Genomic DNA, 6947 nt, shown 5'->3' on the forward strand with positions numbered 1-6947 from the left:
TTACAATTTAATCCTTTTCACTAAAGTAATCATGCAAACATCAAAATTTCTTAACAAAATTTTAATATGACTCTAATAATATCCCCTAAACATCAAAATAATAATAAAATAATAATTTTCTCATCAGATTTGTGGTACGAAAACAACTATTCCAAGATTACTGAAAACAGGCTGTTACAACTCTCCCTTTAAAAGAATTTTTGTCCCTGAAAATCTTACCAGAAAATAGGTTTAGGTATTGCACTTTAATAGCTTCTTCCAGTTCCAAGGTAGCCTCTTCTATTCCGTGTCGTTTCCAGAGAACTTTAACTAAAACTATAATTTTATTTCTCAATTCATTAACTTCTCAAGCTAGAATTCTGATCAGTTCTTTACTATACGTCATATTTGGCTAAATCTCAACATCTACAAGTGAAATAACGTGTGCATGGTCTGATCGATACTATCGTAACATCGATACATGGAATACATTATGAATCTTTTCTAACTATGATGGCAACGCCAATCAGTAAGCTCCTGGACCAATCCTTTCAATGATCTTGTACAGCCCGATAAATCGCAAACTAAGCTTTCCTTTCTGGCCAAATCGAAGAACTTTCTACCAAGGTGATACTTTTAGAAATACTTTGTATCCGACTTGAAATTCTATATATTTTCTTTTCAAATCCGCATAATATTTCTAACGATCAGAAGTAGCTTTCAACCTATCACGTACCACTTTGACTTTTTACTCGGTTTCTCGAATCAAATCTATCACATACCATACATTTTTGACCATACAAACCCTAAACCCTACACTTGTTTTTAGAAAAAAGGACTCATTATCTACCATTAAACATCAAGAACCATACAAAAACATTCATGGCATAACCCTCAACCTTTAACATTTTTACAAATTGAGCCTCGCGCTAGCTAGATTAAGCTAAAATGATCTAAAAAACAATAAAATCATTAAAAACGAGGCTTAAAAACTCACCATGCAAGTAAAGGAACTTGACCGAAGGCCCTAGCTTGGTTTAATGGAGTATTTTTTGTGGTGGTAGGAAGAAATGAAGAAGATGAACATAGTTTTCTTTGTTTAATTTAGTTTTAGTTACTCATTTGCCTTTTTGCCCTTTAAAAAATATCAAAATTTCAATAAAACCTTTCCATGAATATCCACTAACTATTCAAATGGTCTAATTACCATCTGGACATTCACCTAAAAGTTTCATAGCCATTTGACCCTTTTAACTAATTGAATTCTACTTTTATATTTTTTACGATTTAGTCTTTTTCACTTAATTAATCACGCAAACATCAAAATTTCATAATGAAGTTTTAATACGACTCTAATAATATCCCTAAACATGAAAATGATAATAAAATAATAATTTTCTCATTGGATTTGTGGTACGAAAACCACTATTTTGATATTTCTAAAAACGACCTATTACAACTCTCCCCTTAAAAGAATTTTTGTCCTCGAAAATCTTACCAGAAAATAGGTTCAGGTATTGCACTTTCATAGCTTCTTTCAGTTCCTAGGTAGCCTCTTCTATTCCATCTCATGTCTAGAGAACTTGTAACACCCCTTACCCATGCCGACGCCAAGGCATAGTACTAAGCATTACCAAAAACGCACACACACATTCATGCAAAACCAAGCTATAAATTTTTTCTTCAAATCAATTTCATTCATACATACACAATTCGTCCCAAATATGGGCCTACGAGGCCCAAAATAGCCATAGGAGAAGGATCAAGACTAAATTGGGAACTTTTAGAAAAGTTTGGGAAATTTTCCCTAATACAGAGCCACACGTTTGTGTCCTCTAGCCGTGTAACTTTCTGACTATGACATCAGCACCAATTTAGGGTCACACGGCCGTATCACACACCCGTGTGGTCAGACCGTGTGGTCAGTTAAAATGAAATGAATTTTTCATAAAAAGGTGCAGACTTCACATGGCCAGAGTACACGCCCATGTGGGTAGGTCGTGTTTCTCACATAGCCAAGGCACACGCCTGTGCCTTAGCCCGTGTGTTTACTATTGAGCATGCTGACTTGTAAAATTAGGGTGCAGGGGACACACGGCTATTCAACACGCCCGTAGGATAAACCATGTGTCACACACGGCCTAGACACATGCCCGTGTATCTACCCTTGTGGACAATTTGAAGGCTATCTTCCAAGCCAATTGCCACCCTTAATTACTCATGCACTTAAGCATATTTCATAGCATGCAACATGACATACTAGACACCCAATATTCATGCAGATCAACTTAATTATCAAAATTTCAAGTTGCACATTTATAACTATTGTCGTCTTAGGTTATTAAACCATTCCTTATCTCCTAGTATTTAATCCATACATCTTCATACATTCACCAAGCAATCATATTCCACATCATCAAGACAATATCTCGTCATATATCCATCACACAAACCACATAGCACATCATCAAGGCATCAACACATGCATGCATGAACAATTAGATATTACAACCTAAGAATCAATCATTAGCCATATCACATGGCTATTACAAAATGAATCATCAACATCATAGGCCTTCACAGTTTGGCCAAAATAGCATGACACGTATCACAAAATAACCAAGTCCCCTATACATGCCATACTCAAAATAACAAATTCACTATACCCAATATTCTTTTGATAGTGTGATCGAATGCTCTGACGTCTTTCGATCCCCGAGCTAGCTTGACTGAACTAAAAAGGATGGAAAAGAGAGGGAAGTAAGCATTTAAGCTTAGTAAGCCCACACGCAAATAATAGTCAATAGTAGTAAACCATAATCATACAAGACATAATAACATAACCATCAAGATTATTCATTATTCAAGCATTCTAGCTCATTTATCAAGTATTCATATATACATATACGAATGTACTTTGTCGTTCCATATCATCCTTTAACAAGGCATCACTCATAAGTATAACGTATGTACCTGTACATTCCCATAGCATATCAAATAACTTTACCTTAATTACCATGCCCATCTTGGGACTTTTATCGCATCATCCATTATAATACCCGTTGATCACTCAGACTACTATTGGATACATGGAAACTTGCACATAAGTGCCACATAAACTTACGTAGTCGAAGTGTAACACCCATAACCCGTATCCATCGTCGGACTAGGGTTAAAGGCATTACCAGATGAATCAGAAATTTAGCTTTCATTTTGTAAACATCAAAGCATCAAAGATTAACATTAATATAAAGTCCCTTATATAGGTCTTCAAGACCTAAAACATGCGTCAGAAAAGAGTCAGGACTAAACCGAAGACAATCAAAATTTTCCCAAAACTTAAACATTTTTCAAACAAATATAGGTTACATGCCCGTGTAATCAGGCCGTGTGCCTTACACAGCATTAGACATGCTCGTGTGTCTAGGCTGTGTCAAAATAGTGCATACATACTGACTTGCTCACACGGCCACAAGACACACCCGTGTCCCTTGGTCGTGGTTGAGTCTGATTTGGGCTACACGGCTAGCCACATGCCTGTGTGCCTTGGCCGTGGTCGAACTTTACTTACGATTGTAAGGTACCCTAGGGGACACATGGTCGTTCAACATAGTCGTGTGTCACACACGCCCGTGTCTCTACCCGTGTGGACAAAAATAGGCCATTTGAATAGCCAACTTGCCACCCCAATTGGGTCAAACCTACAAACACCAAACCAAGCATATATACACAACAAATTTAGCCAATTTCTATACCAAACCATACATCATTCATGCCATAACAATATCATCCATTTACATGCTCATAAACTCAACTCAATTGTGCCAAAACATAAGACCAAATCATATCAAATCTTGCCAAACTTACCATTTCTCTTAGCCATTCATGAACACATCAAATACATCAAATAGATAATCTTGCATCACATTTCATATACCAAAATAAAAAACATAAACACAACCATGTCAAGCCATATCATATATATAAATATAATCATTACAAATCCTATCCAAAGTACTTCTAGCCTATACATGCCATACTTTACTATATACAATTTCAAAAGGTACCAAAATGAGATTCGATAGTTTGGTGAAGGTCCTTGATGATCCCTGAGCTCACAGTAGCTTTGATATCTATAAAACAATGCAAACAGACACAAAGTAAGCTTTCAAAAGCTTAGTAAGCTTGTACTAAATATCATCAACAACTTACAAAATATAAAACATCAACACACAAACACTTATTAGTTCTCGATTCATCTATCAATTCTATGCCAACATAATTCATATGTTTATATCAATCTATGAACTTCATATACATAATATCATCTACCATATAGGTATCGTACATACCTAAACCTTCCTTTATTTATTCATTTTCATTCTCATCTCTCTTCCAGATATTTTAAACCTTTCTAAAGATTATTCTTGCTTTAAGCATCTGCACACTTAGTACTTTAAGGTTTAGCCGAAGCTAGAATGATTTTCGCACACTTAGTGCCATCTCAACTAACCGAAGCTATCTCGATATTGCACACTTAGTGCCTCATACAGCCAAAGCTATGCCATTTCGCACACTTAGTGCTATTTATAGCCGAAGCTATTTTGAATCGTACACTTAGTGCCAAGTACAGTTGATTTATCATTGTATTCAATCCATAATCAAATATATACACAATTTATGTATAATTAAAGCATCAAAAATATACTTGTAACATCATTTATCACATACGAACTTACCTCATACTCAGAATTGTCGACTCGGACTGTTTACTCTATAATCTTCGACTTCCCTCGGTCTAAGTCCGAATTCCTCTTTTCTTGATCTATATGTATTCAAAATTAATCCTTTTATCCACTAAATCATTCAAACTAATCCATATACACATAATTAAGGCATTTTACAAACTAACCATCACATTTTCACATTTTGACACTTTAGTCCCTAAATCACAAAATCACAAAATACTCATAATTTGCTTGTACACAAGCTTAGCTGAATTCTCCTAGTACTCATTCTAGTCCACACATTTCATTTATTTTACATTTTAGTCTTTCAATTTAAAATTTTCATAATTTAGCCCATTTTACACAAATTTATCAAAAATCCAAAGACAAAACATGTCAACACAAAACATATCTTCCATTTATCAAAAAGTAAGTTCACAAAACTCATAGTTTCATCAACGGCACATTTTAAAATCATCAACCAAATCAGAAATTGAGACATGGGCTTGATAGTATACGAAGCAACGATTACAAAAACATAGAAATTATCGAAAACCGATCAAAATACATACCTAAATCAAAGGAAACCAAGGACGAACCCTAAGTAAGCTTTTCTCTTTTCTTTTCTTGTGATTTTCGGCAATAAGGATGAATGATTCATCCATTAACATGTTTTATTTTATTTAACATATGTTTGATATGCTAATGACCAAAATACCCCTTTAATAAACCATTTTAAATTCACATATAATAAGGCCATTTATGTCCATTATCAATGTGAATGGAATAATATCCACATAAGAACCTCTCATTAACAAAGACAAATCAATTAGACACTTTTAACATATAATAGGCAACTTCTACATTTTACGCGATTAGGTCCTTTTTGCAAATTAAGCACACAAATGATCAAATATTCATACGGGACTTTCACATATGCTCGTTCACATATCAAAAGTATGGAAAACAATATTTAAACATATCTCTGACGTAGATTTGTGGTCTCGAAACCACTATTTCGAATAGGGTCAAAATCAGACTGTTACACGAAGCTATCTCATATCATGCAACGCTCGCAATGGAGCTACTCACGGGATTACTCATATAAGTTATCGATCAAGGTGTAACTACACGGGCTGCTCACAAAAGCTGTCAGGTATCCGACCACTCAAGGATTACCTAGCCACAAGTAGGACACCCAAGACCATTGCCTAGAACTCAATCACATGTACCCAACCATTATGAACTCGGACCACTCAACGAGCTTGGATGCCACATATATAACAAACTCGGACCACTCAACGAGTTCGGACTTCTCAATTTCTAGTGACATGTCACTTGTATCCTAAACTATTCGTAAGGTTCAAACATGGTTTTTCTCACTTGCACATTGCACCTCTACTGCACTTGCTCGTGACGTCTTGGATAGCGACCATAATATCATTCATGCTTACAATAATACCATTAGACATAGCATACATAATAAGCAATAAAGTAATTATCACATAATTTTAACACAACATAACATACCACATTGCCACATTATTTACACGTGTACTTACCTTGGTACAAAAATGATGGTAATCGAGCCTAATCGTCGTATACTTCATTCTTCCCTCGATTAAGACATGGTTCACGTTTTTCTTGATCTATAATACCAAATTTAACTTGTTTATTAATCACATTACTCAAATTGATTCATAATTCAAGCTTTGGTAAAATTACCTTTTTACCCCTATCTTTCCACTTATTTATGATTTAGTCCCTAGGCTCGTAAAATGAAATGCATGCATTTTCTTGGTTACCCAAGCCTAATCGAACCTTTACTATGCTCATATCAGCCTATATTTTCCTTTATTACACTTTATTACTGCCCACTTTTACACTTTTACAAACAAGTCCCCTTTTTAGGTGTTTTCACTAAAAATCACCTAGTAAAAGATGTTTATCATGCATCAAACATTCATATTTCTCCATTAATCAGCAAAATACATGCATGTTACACATGGGTAAAAGTTTCATAGCCATTTGACTATTTTAACTAACTAAACTCTACTTTTATGTTTTTTACGATTTAGTCTTTTTCACTTAATTAATCATGCAAACATCAAAATTTCATAACGACATTTTAATACGACTCTAATAATATCCCCTAAACATTAAAATAATAATTTTCTTGTTGCATTTGTGGTGCAGAAACCACTATTCCCATACTATTGAAAATGGGCTATTACAACTCTC

This window comes from Gossypium arboreum, chromosome 1 (assembly GCF_025698485.1).
Source record: "Gossypium arboreum isolate Shixiya-1 chromosome 1, ASM2569848v2, whole genome shotgun sequence".
Taxonomy (NCBI): Eukaryota; Viridiplantae; Streptophyta; class Magnoliopsida; order Malvales; family Malvaceae; genus Gossypium; species Gossypium arboreum.